The following is a 19,962-nucleotide window of genomic DNA, read 5'->3' on the forward strand; positions in this document are numbered from 1 at the left end:
GGGCTGAAAATGGTTTCTTAAAGCCTTTTTGGAGTCAATCTAAGTCTTAGTGATGATCTGGAGCAAAAAGAGACTGATCTGGAGCAAAAAGAGGCTGATGCTGAAAAGCTGCCAAGTGAGAACGATCGTGAGAACGATTGAAAAAAGTGAGAACGATCGAACTTTTCTGAGATTGATCGAAAATGTGCTAGCAGTGAGCTGTCTTATTCCCGCGCGCCCGAACTCCCACCTACCACATAGTATGGGATTAGATATTTTTGGGGCTATATTTCTGACTTAATGGCTAAGAAAATGACCTTCTATATAAAGGGAAGTGACCCATTTTGTAAAAAAACTTTTTATCTTTTTTATTTTTACATTGTAATTTTTATTTCTCTCTCTAGAAAAGTTAATGATTAGGGTTAGAAGAAAATAGGGAAGTGGAGGCACATCTCAAGGACCCATCCCTAGATCCACTCTCTCTCGAGCTTCAAAGAAGAAGAAGAAGAAGAAGATAAAGCCATGTTTGGAGCTTGCCTTTGAGGGTTTCATGACCACATCTACCTCCTCCATGATTAGCTAGATCTATACTTAGGGCTTGGATGAGCCCTAAGTCTTGTGTAATCTAAACCCTTGTATTTCTATTTTTGGGGATTTAAATATATTGTTATGATTAGTGTTCTAGCCTTGTGAATTTAATGAATCTTGGTATATTTCTATGATTTCTATGGTTTAATTCTACCTATTAATTCTCTAGTTTATTTACATGTCTATGTGTGATTAAATTGGGAATTATTTCTTACAAGATTCATATGGATTAATTCTTTCTATTGATTCTCTATTTGATTACATGTTGTCTTATGTGTGATTATTTGGGAATTAATCTCTACACTAAATTCTCTATGTTGGTTGCATGTCTATAAGTGATTAATTAAGGATCTAGTGATGGCTAGACATGGTTTTTCATTGAATGGGTTTGTCAATTAATTTGATGGATTATTCTTATACTTGATGGGTTATTCTACAATTTAATTCATGCTTATAGGTAGGTAGACAATCTATACTTGATTTGATATTCCATGGCTTATTATTGCAAATTTTATGAATTTCTAGATTGATGTGTGATACAATTGTGACTAGTTTGATGGGTCATGCTTAGATTTGATGGGTTGTTGTATACTTAGTTTATTTGTCAGTTAGGTAGACAATTCATACATGAATTTGATGGTCCATGCTTAATATTGCAATTGGTAGTCGTATTTTGTTCACAATAATGTATTCCCCATTAATGATAAACAAGTGGTTAATTACACGAGCTCAGTGGTGATTCCAACACCCTAAGACCTCTCTTCATATTTCTTAAATCCCTATCTCAACTTAGTTTATTTTAAATGCATCTTAGTGTAATCAAACAACCAACCTTCCTTTGCAATCTTGTGATACATCAGAGTCGAAGTTAAATTCCAACACGTATAATCTCTTGGGACGATCCCTTCTCACTCATACTACATAGTATAGGTGTTAACCGGTTTATAAATTTAAGGTATGATGCCCACTTGACACTAATTTCTAAACTTAAAGTGTTGTGCATTATTTTGTGCAAACGCTCGACTCGTCATCACTTTAGTTGTGATAAAGGGTACAAGGAAGTGTAATTTGTATTTTCTCCTTGGAAATACAGTTACAAACGTAGCAGCTGTTGCGGACAGTTCAGAGGGAGATATATCAGATGCTACCAGATTGTGTCATGTACGTTTGGGACATGCAGGTGAGAAAACTTTGCAGGGACTAGTAAAACTGGGTCTATTGAAAGGTGCTAAGACTTGTAAGCTTGGATTTTTTGAACATTATGTTCTGGGCAAGCAAACAAGAGTCAAGTTTGGCACAGCAGTACATCGCACGAAGGGAATACTTGACTATGTTCACACAAATGTTTGGGACCTACCAGCGTTGCATTTTTAGGAGGTAAGCATTGGTTTGTCTCATTTGTTGATGACTTCTCTAGACGAGTATGGGTGTACACCATGAAGCATAAAGATGAAGTCATAAAAGTGTTCTTGAAATGGAAGAAGATGATGGAGACCCAAACTGGCAGAAAAATCAAAAGACTCAGATCCGATAATGGCAGTGAATTCACATCAGACCCATTCTTGCAAGTATGCCAGAACGAGGGTATTGTTTGAAACTTTACAGTCAGATACACGCCGCAGCGGAATGGGGTGGCAGAATGCATGAATTAAACCTTGTTAGAAAAGGTTAGATGTATGTTGTCTAATGCTGGATTGGGCAAAACATTTTGGGCTGAGGCTGTGAAATACGCATGTCATCTCATCAATAGGTTACGTACAGCTGGACATGAGGGTAAAACACCCGTGGAAGAATGGTCTACGAAACCTGCTACAGATTATAATTTTCTATTAATATTTAGTTGCACTGCCTACTTTCATGTTAAATAAAGTAAGTTGGATCCTAGAGCCAAGAAAGCCATATTCTTGGGCTATAGTGAAGGTGTAAAGGGGTATAGACTTTAGTGCCCCGAGTTGAAGAAAATCATTAATAGCAGGGATGCTACATTCGACGAGTCTTCTATGCTGAAAAGTTCTCCTACAGAGAATAAGACCAAAGAAGTTTCACAGCATATGGAGCTTGAGGCTCCAATTCCATCTAGACCTATCAGGAACTCAAATGATGAGGAAACAGGTACAGATGAGGAGGAGGCTCCTACCCAAGAGTCTCCACAACAATCATATTCGATTGCAGTTGGTAGATCAAGAAGAGAAATAAAGAAACCTGCACGGTTTACTAATATGGTGGCATATACACTATTTATAGTTGATGATGACATTCCATCTACCTATAGAAAAGCTGTCAGAAGTTCAAAAAGTGTAGATTGGAAGAACGCAATGGACGAAGAGATGCAGTCTCTTTATATGAATCAGACTTGGGAGTTGGTCCAGCTTCCAAAGGAGAAGAAGGCTATAGGGTGCAAATGGGTATACACTAAGAATGAAAGCTCTTCAGGGTAAGACAGTGTAAGATTCAAAGCTAGATTAGTGGTGAAAGGCTACGCATAAAAGGAAGGGATTGGCTATAATGAGGTATTTTCACCTGCTGTAAAACACTCTGCCATTCGAATTTTGCTAACTTTGGTTGCACAATTTGACCTCGAGTTAGCTCAACTCGATGTTAAAACTACTTTTTTACATGGTGATTTGGAGGAGGAAATCTATATGTCTCAGCCAAATGGATTCAAGGTTGTTGGAAAGGAAAATTGGGTTTACAAACTGAAGAAGTTGTTCTATGGATTAAAACAAAGTCCAAGGTAGTGGTATAAACGATTTGATCAGTTAATAAAAGGGCAATAGTACACAAGATGCCATTTTGATCACTGTGTGTATTTTTGTAAGCTTCGTGATGGATCATTTGTATATTTGCGCTTATATGTTGATGATATGTTGATTGCATCTAAGAGCAAAATCGAAATTGATAAGTTAAAGATTCAGTTGAGTACTGAGTTTGAGATGAAGGATCTTGGTGAAGCTAAGAAGATACTTGGAATGGAGATTAGCAGAGATAGAATAAAGGGCACTGTTTATTTGTCTCAGAAGCAATATTTGAAGAAGGTGCTACATCGGTTTGGTATGGACTCGAATACTAAACCTGTAAGTACCCCTTTAGCCTTTCATTTCAAGATTAATGCTTCATTATCTCCAAGCATAGATGAAGAGTGTTCGCACATGGTTCATCTTCTGTATGCAAGCACAGTTGGAAGTTTGATGTATGCAATGGTGTGTACGAGACCCAACATTTCACAGGCTGTTAGTATGGTGAGCAAATATGTGCATAACCAAGAAAAGGTCATTGGCAAGTAGTGAAATGGATTTTATGGTACATCCATGGTACTGTGGATGTTGTTTTGAAGTTTGAGAGGGATGATAGACTTGGTCAGCATTTGATTGGATATGTGCATTCAGACTATGCTGGTGATTTGGATGTCGATCAACGACTGGGTATGTGTTTACACTTGTAAGTTGGAGGTCGACATTACAGCCTACAGTTGTTTTGTTTATAACAGAGGTAGAGTACATGGCAGTTGTGACATAGGCTAATAAGGAAGCCGTATGGTTACATGGGTTGATTGAGGACTTAGGGATTTTTCAGAAGCATATTGATGTCTATTGCGACAGTCAAAGTGCTATTTGTTTTGCGAAGAACTTGGTTCATCATTCACGTACAAAACACATCGATTGGATGAAGGAGATATTCTCCTTCAGAAGATTGGAACTGTAGATAATCCCGCAGATATGCGGACAAAAGTTGTAACGAAAGTTAAGTTTAAGCACTGCTTAGACTTGATTGACATCTTGCGACTTTGAGCGCCTTTGGAGGCAGTGCAAGATCATGTTGGAAATACTTCACTTCGGGGTGATGTACATAGTTTTCGCCAAGGTGGAGATTGCTGAAAATGGCAGCCATCGTTGAAATGGTTGCCTTGAATTTTGTGGCTCAATTTACATCACCACTTACACCATTAGTCTTTGCATATGTCATTGCATATGTTTACAAAGGGCAAAATATTGGCTATAAATAACACTTGTATCTCATAGGTTCAAATCATCCGAATATCAAAAAGAGAGCAAAGCCAAGAGCATTAGCTTGAGTAAGAATTCAGAGATAAGAGAAAATATTGTATAATTTTCTCTTTTGTGAGCCTTTTGTAACCCTTTTGGGTTTTGATATTGATAAGCGCCGAATATTGCATATTCAAGTGCCCTTATTTGTATTAGTTAAGTCCATATTTAATTATTTTATACAGATTATCTTCATTTGCATTTTTTTATATATTTTTAGGTTTGTTTCCCAAAAAGGAATAAAAATGATGTTTTTATGAGTTCTTGAATATCAAAGTGTGCAATGCTGAAGTTTGCAGCTTGGCAGCAGCGGAGTTTGACTTTTCTTGTCAGTTTTGACCCAATAAACTTGAGAACTGGACTTCCATTAAAACATGGCATACTTAGAGCATTGAATTAGCTTTCTAAATCATTAAACGGTTCGTCATTTAAAGTTTGGAGCAGAAAGTTATGGCCATTTTACCAAAGGTACACAGAGCTGACAAGCACCCACGGGCGCTTGCCAAGAACCCGTGGGCGCCCGCCAAAATGGACAGCGAGCTCATGCGCATGTGGGCGCCCGCCGTGCGCCAGCTGGTGCCTGCCGATTTGTAGAGATCTGCTCACCCACTCCATGATTTTGCTCAAATTTGTTCCCTTTGACTAAATGAATGGCTAGACTTCCTTCTGGGGATTTTTGAGCCACGAAATTGGGGATAGATGGAAGGATAAGGTGGATATAATAAGGCATGTATGGTTGTTAGGAGGGAGATCTCTCATTTTGCAAGGTTTTAGAGAGAGAAATAGTGTGAGCAAGTGGGTTTATGTGCTAAAGAGCCCCTAGGTGCGAAAATGGAGGGTGAGGCCTCTTCTTCTCCTTCATTCCTTGCATTCATGGGTAACTAACTCCCTACCTAGGGAGGTGATGAAGCACTCTCTTGTAAGCATGCTTTAATTTCATTTAATTTGGGAAATGGTTCATGTATATGGTGGTTCCATGATCTAGAACACTTTACATTTTGTAATGGATCTTAATTTATATAAATGATTATGTTGAAGCTATCATCTTGTCTTAGATTATATGTTCACATGATTGTATGGTTTGCATTTTCATAGTGAGAATGAAAATGAGATTGTGGAATGGTTTTTATTGGCATGTTGTATGAGAAGCTTGTAGTCCATTGCTTAGGCTTTCCTTTGATGGATTTTATCTTGATTCTTAGCTCCATATGCTATCACTATAGTGATTGAAGTATTTATATAGACTATAATGTTGATACTTGAAAATTGAAAGATGATTAGCCATTTTGTTCTATCAATGCTTCATACACACAAGGTAGTCTTCATAATGATTCCATCTCCTATGTTCTCTATGTTCTAAGTTTGAAAATGAGCTTTGTGCATCTTCATGCACCATGTTTGATGTTTGTGGGTAACATTCCTATTAAACTCTCACGAGACTTCACTCGTCCTCTAGGGACGCCTAGGGGTTTAAAAGGCTTGTTGCATACGCTAAATGCAACCGTCGCTCTTACGAAAGAGGAGATTTGTTGTCATTTCATTAAGTGTTGTCATTCTAGTTTTGCTAAGGGACTAGCAAAATGTAAGTTTGGGGGTGTGATAAGCGCTAAATATTGTATATTCAAGCGCCCTTATTTGCATTAGTTAAGTCCATATTTGATTATTTTATACAGATTATCTTCATTTGCATGTTTTTATATATTTTCAGGTTTGTTTCCCAAAAAGGAATAAAAATGATGTTTTAATGAGTTCTTGAATATCAAAGTGTGCAATGCTGAAGTTTACAGCTTGGCAGCAGTGGAGTTCGACTTTTCTCTTCAGTTTTGACCCAACAAACTTGAGAACTGGACTTCCATTAAAACATCGCATACTTAGAGCATTGAATTAGCTTTCCAAATCATCAAACAGTTTGTCATTTGGAGTTCGGAGCAGAAAGTTATGGCCGTTTTACCAAAGGTGCGCAGAGTTGACAAGCACCCGCGGGCGCCTGCCAAGAACCCTCGGGCGCCCGCCAAAATGGGCAGCGAGCTCATGCACCCACAGGCGCCCGCCGATTTGCAGAGATCTGCTCACCCACTCCATGATTTTGCTCAAATTTGTCCCCTTTGACAAAATGAATGGCTAGACTTCCTTTTAGGGATTTTTGAGTCACGAAATTGGGGATATATGGAAGAATAAGGTGGATATAATAAGGCATGTATGGTTGTTAGGAGGGAGATCTCTCATTTTGCAAGGTTTTAGAGAGAGAAATAGTGTGAGCAAGTGGGATTGTGTACTAAGGAGCCCCTAGGTGCTAAAATGGAGGGTGAGGCATCTTCTTCTCCTTCATTCCTTGCATCCATGGGTAACTAACTCCCTACCTAGAGAGGTGATGAAGCACTCTCTTGTAAGCATGCTTTAATGTCATTTAATTTGGGAAATGGTTCATGTATATGGTGGTTTCATGATTTAGAGCACTTACCCTTGTTGTAATGGATTTTAATGCCTATAAATGATCATGTTGAGTTCATTATCTTGTCTTAGATTTTATCCTCTCATGATTATATAACTTGCATCTTCATAGTGAGAATGGAAATGAAAATTGTGAAATGGGTTTAATGGCATGTTGTATGAGAAACTTGATATTCCATAGCTTAGGTCCTTCCTTTGATGGATCACTCTTGATTTTTGACTTCATATGCTATTATCATTTGATTGAGGGTTTGATAATCCCTAGCTTAGTGAGCATGTTATGGCTACACCCTAGTTTAGGTAGTTTAAGTATATGGAACTTTGAGAGGTTATACTTAAGTCTTAATCATATGAACTTCTTGAAGATAATGTAGCAATCTAGTATTGCTACATATCATTGCCATACATTGACATTGTTTCCCAAGTTAATTGCAATCTAGCATGTTTATGTGAAAGGTAGTGGATTCACTTCCCTAGCTTTCTTTACGTAAGTCTCTCTTCTTTACATTCCTTGCATTTAGCATTTTAAGCACATTTAATTTCAAGTGACAAACCAATCAAAACTCTATACCCCTTCAACATTCTAAAAGTGATTTTAAAGACCTTGGTTGCCATAAACTAGCAATCCCTGTGGTTCGACTTACCCGACCAATAGCCCTATTTTACAATGATTTGTGCTATTGCAAAGGTTGATGTATAATTGACAACCGATCAGATATTAGTATATTGATCTTGAACTCCCGTGGACGTAGGCACATCGCTGAACCACGTAAATCCTTGTCTTCCTTTTATGTGTATGTTTTCTCTTATTTATTATTTTGTGAGTGCATTCTTTTTGTGCGTGTGATCACCACCACCATTAGTTATTTGTTGGACCCATGCTTTCGCACAACAGATACTGCTAACAATTTTTCTTTGTATAATGTATATAACTTTTATGATTTTGATGCTGTGAGTACTGATGGTGAATTTGAAAAATCATATGATCAAAAGAGTGATGAAAAATCAAGCAAAGCTAGTTTACAAAAATCCTTTCAAGAGACATGTTGAAACTATCAAAATAAAGAGGGCTTATAAAGAGATAAAGGAACTAAAAAGTGAGAAATAAGCTTTGAAGAAGGAAAGTGAGCAAAAACACAAGTTGTTTAAGGTAAGTTACAAAGTTGTCTTTTCAAGATCTTTAAGGTAAGTTACAAATTTTCAAAACTGAAGCAAGTCAAGATAAATCTCCTAGAGATACGTCTATTGTTGTTAGATTGAATTTTCTTGAGCTTGAATTGAAGAAATCATAAGAAAAATTGATTGCTTTTACTTCTATGCAGATTAAGCTAGATTAAGCTTGATAAAATGATTATGTTTTGATGAGGTTCATGTAGTAAGAACTAAGAAGGCTCAACTATCTTTGTTAAACCTAAGAACCTCAATGTGCCTATTATTAAGCCTAAACCTAATTTGTATATTTATTGTGAGAGAACTTGACATAGTCAACATTACTGCTATAACAGAAAAAGTTTCTTCTTCTGAATATCATGCTTATAATTCTTTTGCATAGAATTGGGGTCATACTAGAAACAACTTAATCTGAATAAACCCAAAAATTCTAATGCTAAGAAGAATTCAAATGAGAAAGAATGTGTTAATGTTCCTTATAATTTCTTCATAATTTGAATGTTAAAACAATTTGGATAAAGATAAAAGATCTAGAGAAGTATGTGCATGTTCATGTTATAGGACTTGTGTCCAATAGGCAATAGGTGCAAACTCCCTAACTAGATCCTACAGAGGTCTTTATGGTCACGGACTGAGTTTAGATGTTTATCTTGTTTTCATTGGATCATATCTTGTAACGTAGGTTTAAAGTTGTTTATTTTTTGGTTTTTATGAAATGTAAAAATCATATTTTTTTTTCTTGATATAATATGAGTTATATTTATTACTTTTAAGTTTACTTTGTTTTGTGCATGCATATTGGGACACATAATTAATCAGTAGATGAAATTCTTGAAATCATGATCTATGCATTGGTGACTAATTTGCTTTATTTGTTTTTTTCAGTGATGAGTCTTTTAATGAGTTCATATATACCTTTGTGCACTAGCGAGATAGTTGATTAGAAGCCATTGTGAAGTTTACTAGATTAGAGTGTATAAGTAGCTAAAAGAGTTTTATATGATTGAAAGGATTTTTGTATTTACATATTTCAGCAGAAAAGAGTGAAAATATATATTTATATCTTTCCTTTTTCTCTTTTCTTAATCTATGTTAAGAAAAAGGCTACCTATGGAATGTGTTTGAAACTGCCAAGATAACATGGTATTAATGTGTATTAAAAAGTAAATAAAGTTGATTTAGAAAATAGCTGGCTGCTAAATAGAGTGAAAGTAATCTTACTTAGAACTAAAAAGAAAGAAAAAAATTTATTAATGTTTCATGTGTTGCTCTTGATGCTAATTATCCAATGTGTTTTAGTTATATGATGAAAGGAATTTGATTAATTGTTGATCATGTTGGATTGTACATACACACATGGACTAATAGGATGAAATTCTAAATCCTTATAAATATTGTGAATTGGGATTCATGTTTTGTTGGTCTTAAAATTTGTTTTCATAGAAGTTGTGATTTTAAAAAATAATTAGAACTCACAATTAGTCTCTGATAAAATTGGTTTAGAAAATTCTCTGTGTTTATTTTTATTTAAAAGTAAAATATATATATTATTTTTATTTAAAAGTAATATATATATATATATATATATATTAAAATTCCCAAAAAACTAGATATTAGTTTTTTTTTTTTTCTTTCTCCCTATAGTCTATAAATTGTACTCAAATTTTTATATTTAGTAAGGACTTATTTTTGGGTTATATATATGCTCTCTTTATGTCTCTTTCTTATATGCCTAACGGTGTGTTATTTTCTCTTTTGTCAAACTGAGTTAAAATGGGGAAGGGGGAGATAAAAGATAATATTTTCAAGGGAAGATTATGCTTTTATGCATGTCTATGATTTTTGCCTAATTATCATTCTCTCTTGTTTGTTTATTCTCATTATATGAATCTTTGTCAATTTATAACCAAAAAGGGGAGAGAAAGTATTAATAGTGACATGTTAATTGAAGGGGGAGTGTAATGGTATTTTATGATTTAAGCCTTATATATGTGTTTCATTTATTAAGCTTTCACAAAGATTTTTTTTAATTTTTTTTAATTTCTTGGGCAAAATTTTAATTTACTTTTCTTGCTTGAGTTAGATTACAAATTATCTAGGGTTTTGTCAAGAAATTGCTAAAGGGGGAGATTGTGAACTACATGTATTTGTATTGACTAATTTTGGTGTCAAAAATTGAGTTGTATTTTTTTAATTAATTCAGAGTCTCGATGTCAAAAGCAGAACTACATATGCAATTATACTTCGATTTGATGGGAACATCATTTAGAAAAGGTTTGTTGAGTGAGGACACCTTGCACATATTTATTTTAGGTTGAATAGAATTACAAGTTCAACCTGTCACACTTTTTCCAATCAGTCGCACTTATTCGGATCAGAAAAGGAAACTTCTATTTTATTAAAATTCAATTGGCTGTTTAAAAAGATTTTAGTGAGGCATCCTTGTATGACTTCAACTTGTTTTCCAAGTTAGAAAATGATGATTTCTAACATTTATAAGTACTATTATTCTCTCTTGAATAATTACAAGTTTTGAAATTAAAATATTTGCAATTAGGAGAATCGTTTGAGAGTATTTTTAACAAAAAATCATCTTGATTGTTATGCGGGTTTTTATTTAATTTGGAGCACACATTATTACACATTAATGATCTTAGGATGGTGTTCTGAATCTAATTGACGATGAACAAAGTATCTTTAGATTGTCTTGGTTCATTAGAAAGCACGATTTTTTCCGGTCAACTTTCACACTACGAAGGGGATAGAGTATTCGCAGGGCATAGGTGTTCTTTCAGCAACCCTTATACACGGAATAAGGAGTAAACTTGAAGTCTACAACAAACAGATCCGCCCCCACTAGATTTTTTTTAATTTACATTATTACCAATAGTTTTAATTAAAATTTCAAAAATACCCCTCCTCAATTTTTTAAAATGCCCCCTTCACATTTTTACCTAACTAATTTCTCTATTGGATTTTTTTTAATTTATATTATTACCTAAAGTTTTAGTTAAAATTTTAAAAATGCCCCTACTCAATTTTTAAAATGGCCCGCTTCACAAATTTTTTTTTTTTTTTTTTTTTTTTCAAATTTGTCTACAATTTATTTATTTATTTATTATTATTATTCAACGATGCCCCCCCCTCAAAAAATTTTCTGGGTCCGTCACTGACAGCCACGAGGAGTCACAAGTCTTAAGCAATCAACAACTGGTTCTTGGCAGAGTGGGGTGGGTGTGAGCCTATGATAAATTGAGTATGTTGTATTTTACTTCGAGATAGTAGATTGTTTCACTCAAGATGGCAAAGTTTCCGTGGTTTTCTCCCATTTGGGTTTCCATTCTAAACTCCTACTTTCACCTTTCAAACTTTACTTTATTTACTTACTTTATGTGTCTGAGTTAATTTCAATTTTGAGAAAATTTGAAATAATAAAAAATAGAATAAAGGAGCAAGTTCCACCTATTCACCCAATGACCCACTCAAGGTTATTGTATTGCAATTTTATTTTTACAACCATTTCGAATTAGTGCAACTCACGCAAACAAAACCTAGTCAATGGAAGATGGTTATCGCTCTGCCTAAGAATTTGAATAGAGTATCAACCATCTAAATTGGTAGAGTTAGCTGCTTCCAATGAAAGACTATGGAAGTTCCCACTCGAGGCGAATTTTCCTAGTTGTATCCGAATGATTTCATTTAGAGAAGACCCTCTGAAGATTCGTGCGTTTCTTTCCTTCCAAATGTAATAAACAAACGAGTCTAAGGCAAATTTGTAAATCATATAGCAATAGTTTTTGTGATCTTCTTTTTAGTGGTGGGAAGACCAAGCTATAAGATCTTTCCAGGAAGAAGGTAGAATATATAACCCACATTTGGAGCTTGTTTGGCAATATTGTAATGGTGAAATCGTTTTTATAAATAGTTGTCATAAAAATGTTGTTGATAAAAAACATGTTAGGTGTTTGATAATACATAAACACTTTTTATAGTTGAAATGGGTGAATGAGTGAAGTGTGGAATCATACAAAATAATTCAACATGATAAACTGAAAAATAAACTTTCGAAAAAAAAAAAAAAAAAAAAACAAACATTCCGTGTAAAAATAATTTGTAATTTTTTTCCATTTAATTATCATACAAAATAGTAAATTAAGAGCAAAATAAAGAATTAATGTTACATGCATGACTATTTTTCTCGTTTAACTCTTCAACCTACAAAACCTCTTTGATATTTAGTGCATTCACCATACCATTAATTGTATAAAAAATTTACATTTTCTACCAACCATGATCCATTGCCTTCATTACCCCCACTAAATGTTTGCATTTTACGAGCATTAATTGAACAGTAAACCATGTATACCATGAAACTAATGAAATAACTCCCCAATTTGTTACTTTGGAGACTAACACCCTCACTATTTCAAAATATCATCCATTTTGAGAGATAGAAGAGATACCACTAGACTTGGTATGCTTATTTTACTATATATTCAATTTATTTATTTATATATATATATATATATATATATATATATATATATATATATATATATATATATATATATAGGGTAAAGTGCACTAAACCCCCCTGTACTTTTTTCTCTTTCTCAAAAAACCCCCTTGAACTTTAAGGAATACATTTAACCCCTTAAACTATCCTATTTGTTACAAAAAATGAAAATCCGTTAGTTGACCATCTGATTGTTAACGCTGAGTAATGGCACGTGACCTATGTGCCTTAGTAAAAATACAAAATACCACATATATCCTTATAGCCGTTAAAGTCCATTATATTCACCATTACATATATACATTCCTAATATATACAATACATTCGAAGCAGGAAAGAGGCTGAAAATCATAAAAATATAGGGATTTTGGGGAGTAATTTCATAAACCCATTTTCTTATCATTGATAATTGGAGTGTTGGTGTGTAAATCTGGGAATGAGGTAGCTATTTATACTAGAGTGAAAGATATAGAACTTTATAACTTGGGTATGGCCATCATCGGATCCAATAATACAGGTCGATTCAGAACCGGATCTTGAAAACCGGTTTTTGTAAACCAAGGTTGGGATAGCTTCACATCCGTAGCCAAACACCGTTCTTCGGTCTGCAGAACCGGGTTGAACCAGAACCAGATCTCTGCAAACCTAGTTTTAATAAAACCAAGGTTGGGATAGCTCCACATCCGTAGCCAAACACCGCTCTTCTTCTTCACTGTCAACGCTGGCGAGGACCACAATCTGCTGCCGACAACAAAAAAAACAAGGATCCGAGGTATAGAATGGAGAATCGAGACCACCACAAGTCAATTAACAGCCAAGGGACGATGGTGAAGCCTCTACAAATCTCTCGGCTACAGCAAAGAACCACACTCAGTTTCAAATGAAGCCACCGACAACAAAATTAATCACAACAGCGACTACACACGACAGCCACCGGCGTCAGCAAACGAAGAGGTCGTCGGTGGGCTACATAGCACAGTCAATCTTTGCAAACTTCGAATCTGCACACTGGTTCGCGACGAAGGCACAATGATGACAACAACTCCTCGCCGACAGTCCAGAAATGGTCATCGATCAAGAAAAATGTCCACAACACAATTTCAACCGCAAGCCAAGTTCGTCAACACACGGTGATCTCTTCACGAACTAGTACATACCCTAGCACCGCGGTAGCATCGTCAATGGCCAGATCTCTTCACGACCTAGTACACACCAAGCAATCAGGGTTGAGAGAGAGAAATTGGAAGCAAGAGGGAAGGAAAATTACTGGAATTTTCAGACGGAGAGTCAACAGCGTACATAAGACTTGTTTGCCATATTGTTAACCACTAGTTTGGGACTTTTTGGCGCGAGAGAAGGACATGTTTGGTGCCCATTAGATACAACCGATGTTATTAATAAGGTTAGGTGGGTACGTGTCGCTTCTTTATTAGTTCTAGAGATTACAATGCCACATCATCATCTGTTGAACAAAAAACCATTAAGACGATGTCGTTCAATTAAGGGCTAAAAGGTAATTTCATTTTTCTGTTAACGGCTGTTTCACGGTTGGTCACTGAATGCAACAAATTGATAGTTTAGGGGGGTTTTGCTTACTTCAGGGGGGTTTTTTGCAATAGAGCCATAGTTCAGGGGGGTTTAATGCACTTTACCCTATATATATATATATATATATATATATATATATATATATATATATATATATATTCAAAATGATGCTTTATGATATGATGCGTTGTTGAAGAGATACGCAGTTGGGCTTCAACTCCACTATATGGCATGATATTATCTGCTTACGATTTTGTTCTTACATTTTACGCTAAAAGACAACATATAAGTATTTTACCTTTCTTCTATCGAGGCAATGTGATATTGTGCAACCTGTAGCTCGCATCAGTATTTATTCACACCAACCCACACAAGTCATCACAATTATAAATAAAATTGAAATAATATTACAAATAAAAATATATTTAGGAGCCCAACATCCTTGTTAGCCACACTTTTGGCTTGGTCAGGTTCTAATACCATTTGTAACGCACCAACTCTACCACATGGTATGATATTGTCTGCTTTGAACTCGATCTTGCACTTTTTAAATTTTTGGGTTTTACCCTAAAATGCTTCATACCATTTGGAAATAACACCACCATATATAAGTACATCTTTTCCTTACTCAAGGTAAGGGTGCAGACGAACACCACACGAGATAAGAGTGTTTGGGTTTAGGCTAATCATATTCGCGTCGTAATTATGTTGACGCGGATTGACCGATTAACTAAACATGTCAATAAACGTGTCGTATTCGTGTCGAAAATGACCTATTTAGTTAAACCTGTAGAATAAATGTGTCGTGTTTATGTCAAAAATGACTTAAACGTGTTTTTTCGTGTCGTGACAAGTCTTGACCCATTTATTAAACGAGTTATGTAACGACCCACTCCACCACATGGTATGATATTGTTCGCTTTGGGCCTGAGTCCGCACGGTTTTGCTCTTGGGCTTTACCCCAAAAGGCCTCATACCAATTGGAGATGACACACTTACATATAAGCACTTCACCTTTCCTCTACCCAGGTGATATGGGACTGTGCACCCATAGCTCGCCAGTGTGGGAGCCTGACAGTGTCTCTCACACTCGCCCACAAGGTCATCACAATCCACCCCTCTTGTAGGCCCGACGTCCCCGTCAGCACACTTCCGGCTGGGTCAGGCTCTAATACCAATCTGTCACGCCTTAAAATTCGAATACAAATACATCTGACTACAATACTCAAAATGGGCGTGAACTAAAAATCATTCCAAAATGCAGTACTCAAATCAACATGAAGTTACATTAAGTCCTCAAAATAAAAATTTCTCGCAACTAAGAAAAAAAGAAACTGTGAATTGTTCTGGTCCTCAACGCCAACTTTACAACCACCAAGTACCTAAAATGATAAGAATGGAGTGAGCTTAAAAGCTCAGCATGCTAAGCAAGTTAACCCATACCCTCTCCTTATAGTAGTGCATTTTAATTACATTGACATTGTAACCACAGTAAAAATTAGAAATAATAGTGGTAATATCTCATAAAGTTCTAAATCTGAATTATATGCTAGTCCTCCTGATTAACCCATTCAGTAATTAACCTTTACTTGGTACAAAATACTTATGAAACACATCTCATAAAAATGAATAGAACACATTCCATAAATAAGGAACTCATCCAGTTTAATAGTGGAACACCTTCAAAAATTTAGGGAACACATCCCCATCATGTCTATAACACATCGAGTAATAGGAACCCATCCATTAGTCCAAGTTTGTACACAAATCAAAATATAAAACTTCATATAATATTTATCTATCTCAACACTATAATTTAGTTTACTCAACTGCACCGTTAGAGTTTGCTTTCATTAACCAGCCCAAAATAAAAAGGTTATATACCTGACGGTGTGTTGTACAGTGATCTATTAACTAATAGTGACTTTATCATGTATCAACTATACCTCAAACCTTCTAGTAGTCTAGTAATAACTTTAATTTCCCATCATCACGTATCAAACTCATATTCCCAATATCAATAAATTGAAATACTCCAATGGTCAAAAATCAAATAATAATATTTAAATATATTCTAAATATTAGTTACAATTCCATAACTTCTGAAATACTCCAATAGTATTATATGAGTCCAGATTACTAAGGTTGTAAATATATTCATAATCCCTTCAAGAAACTAGTTGGATGATGGCAAGTGTTGAACATAGAATCCGGATCATCGACTAATACCTCATAAACCCCGCGATTAGATACTACACAATAGATCAAAGATAGTTTTATGTACTACAGATTAACCCAATTAGAATTCCAACCATTAATGTTTAATATCTGTATGAATATAAAAAATAAAAAAAAAACACTACACAATACATCAGGATCCAAAAATTTAACTACCCAATAGATCACAGTTGATAAATTCGTAAATATGATATGTATAAGAGATAGCTAAGAGTAACTTGCCGATTAAACTTCTGCTAACACTTCATGATCCAACACAACCGCCTCTTTCAATTTTCCTCTATAATTCTTCCTCATAATTCTCTCTGACCATAGAACCTTCTTCTTCTCTGCAATTATTATTTGTGATTCCAAAAATAAAACCCTTTTGCATTCCCAAGTAAATATAGTTTTAAATCTAAATAATATCTTTCGGTTAGAGAATTACGGAACTTCGCTTAGTCGTAGACTAATTCTCACAATTTTATAACGTGATGCAACACATTTAAAATTTAAATCCGCAACCAATATATCGTCTTACAATTAGCGTAACTCCACTTAACCTAAAGTACCAAATAATATGGTTAAACCACGTACTTAAACATATATATAAAAAATCTATACATAAAACCCCATTATAAAAAATGATGGTTGTTACATTCTATCATCCTTAAACAAATTTCGTCCTTGAAATTGATAGATGTATCCTTTCGATATAAATAACCTAATGTTCGGTGTCTGCTAAAACTTCTCTAATTCGTTTTAATTATAACTCTATATATAGACACTCTCCATCCTAATGGATTGTATTCATCAGTATAATGAATAGGTTAGATTAACTTTCTAGAAGTTTAATCCACTACGTAAAATATCCACCACGCATTACATAACCATTTAATGTTCTATAAAATTCTATAGAACTCTATATATTTCTAAAGCTTTCTTGATAACAATTCTTACTTAATGTTATTAACATACATATGTTCCCTCAATAAATTTTACACACAACTAGAACACATGTAATTGTTATTAACACATCTCTACTGTAAGTTTCATATCAAAGTTTATTTACCACGAATATTTTTCACTCACTAGAATAAAATAAAATAATCACAGGAGAGTCAACAAATACCTTACAATTAGTTCATATTTATTGTATATGTTACTCATTACATGTGTATCTCGTTTCCGCTTCTAACCACAAAATTTACAAATCATAATAGTCTATATACAAGATAATTTGATTGTAAGTACTAATTGATTCTTATTTGGAATCCAACTCATTGAGAATTAGTTGTAATCATTAGTAATCTAAGTTCTACATCTTGTGAGTGATACTTAATTCATCAAAACCATCCCAAAATCTCATCACACCTCCGCTGTACATCTATGATTACACACATATGTTGTTATACCATTCAACCAATCAAATATCTATTCTAAAATATTTGTGTGATGACACTTTATAAAACTACCTTTATTAATTAAGGTAATATTAACCTTTCAACCTTAATCATTTAAATTCTCTATTAATCCAACTTATATGTAACGAACAAATCCAACCTATAGTATGTATGCAGTAAGGAACGAATCCAACCATTCAATAATAGGTAAGGAACGAATCCAACCTTCAAATAAATAGTAAGGAACGAACGAATCCAATAATGCAATAATAGGTTACGAATGAATCCAACCTTTTAATAAGTGGTAAGGAACGAATCCAACCATGCAATAATAGGTTACGAACGAATCCAACCTTTTAATAAGTGGCAAGGAATGAATCCAACCATGCAATAATAGGTTATGAACGAATCCAACCTTTCAATAAGTGGCAAGGAACGAATCCAATCATGCAATAATAGGTTACGAACGAATCCAACCTTTCAATAAGTGGTAAGGAACAAATCCAACCATCCAATATAGGTAAGGAACAAATCCAACCTTTCACACATTATATGGGGAATATATCCAATAATACATATGACACTACATAATAGGTAGGAACATATCTACCCCTTGTATAGAAGGATCACCCAAACTCATCACTTAATCAATGAATTAGCTATATCCAAAAATAGCACATGCTTGCAATTCTAGACACCTACCATTTTCATTTCAGGATCACCCTCTTAGAAGTTGTTTAAATGAACACTTGTACTAAAAAATAATTGCGGTCTACTAATCTACACATACATAATCTAGTACATCTCCATAAGACAATATTCCAACCTAATAGGTTTGAATGTGCCTTGATTAGAATCTACATCGAAATATTCTATATACGCGATAATAACTAAAATAAAATGCCCAACATGTAAGATAACAACTACAATGAAACTCAGGATCAATAAATGTTGAACCGTAACTTGCCTCCATTATCAAAGAATTTCACTAGTCATAATTAACTCTTTATACTATCATCTCTCTAGTCATAACTAACTCTTTCTAATATCGCATGTCGTATCGTGTTACACGTATAATAATCGTATCATGTTCATGTCAAGGTCTTGACATGATTAATAATCGTGTAGTATTCGTGTCGACTCTAACCGTGTTCATGTCGTAATCGTGTACGTTGACATGAACACGACCCATCAACATGAATTGCCACCCCTACCTAAGGGATACGGAATTATGCAACCTATAACTTGCCTGGTGCTGCATCACACCCGCCCACATAAGTCTTGGTGCCACATCACACCCACGCATAGAAGGCGTTTATGAAACATTATTACAATAATATTGTAAATAAAAATATATGATTAACAATTCAAAAAATATTTATAAACTTTCTATTCACAGGATTTCCATGAAATAACTTTTATAATTATAAAACAATAAACATCACTTCGTTTCTTATCACATTGATTTTGTAATGTGTGCACCTAAAAAATTTAAAAAGAAAGAAAAAAATAAAAAGTTGTCAATTTTGATTCTGAAGTTAAGATATGTATTTACGCACAACAAAAATACGAAGTACTCAAAATTTTGAGAGAGTTATTACGGAAGGGAAACTAAAGAGTTATAAGTATTATGAACCATTGCAATAATATTGGAAATAAAAATATATGATTAATAATCTATAAAATATGTATAAACTTTCAACTCACAGGATTTATACCATGAAATAACTTTAAAAATTATAAACAATAAAAATCACTTCATTTCTTGTTTTAATGCTTCAAAGAAAAGAAGTGACAGGAAACTAGGGGCCTGATTAGTTTGTAATTATAAAAGCAGTTTTGAAAATATAAAACAGTACAAAAATTTCTGTTTGGTTCATTTTTCAGAAAACTATTTTCGGAAAACTCAATTATAAAAATGTATGTTTTCAGAGAATTATAAAAGATTGTTATATGATAACAGTTTTCTGTTTTTTGAATTCTTGAGAATAGTTTTCAGAGATACAAACCAAGCAAGCCTTAGATAGTTAAACATGACGTTATGAAC

The sequence above is a fragment of the Cornus florida genome, unplaced genomic scaffold (assembly GCF_030987335.1).
Source record: "Cornus florida cultivar Cherokee Brave unplaced genomic scaffold, ASM3098733v1 CherokeeBrave_3.0.0_Hap2_Chr02, whole genome shotgun sequence".
Classification (NCBI taxonomy): Eukaryota; Viridiplantae; Streptophyta; class Magnoliopsida; order Cornales; family Cornaceae; genus Cornus; species Cornus florida.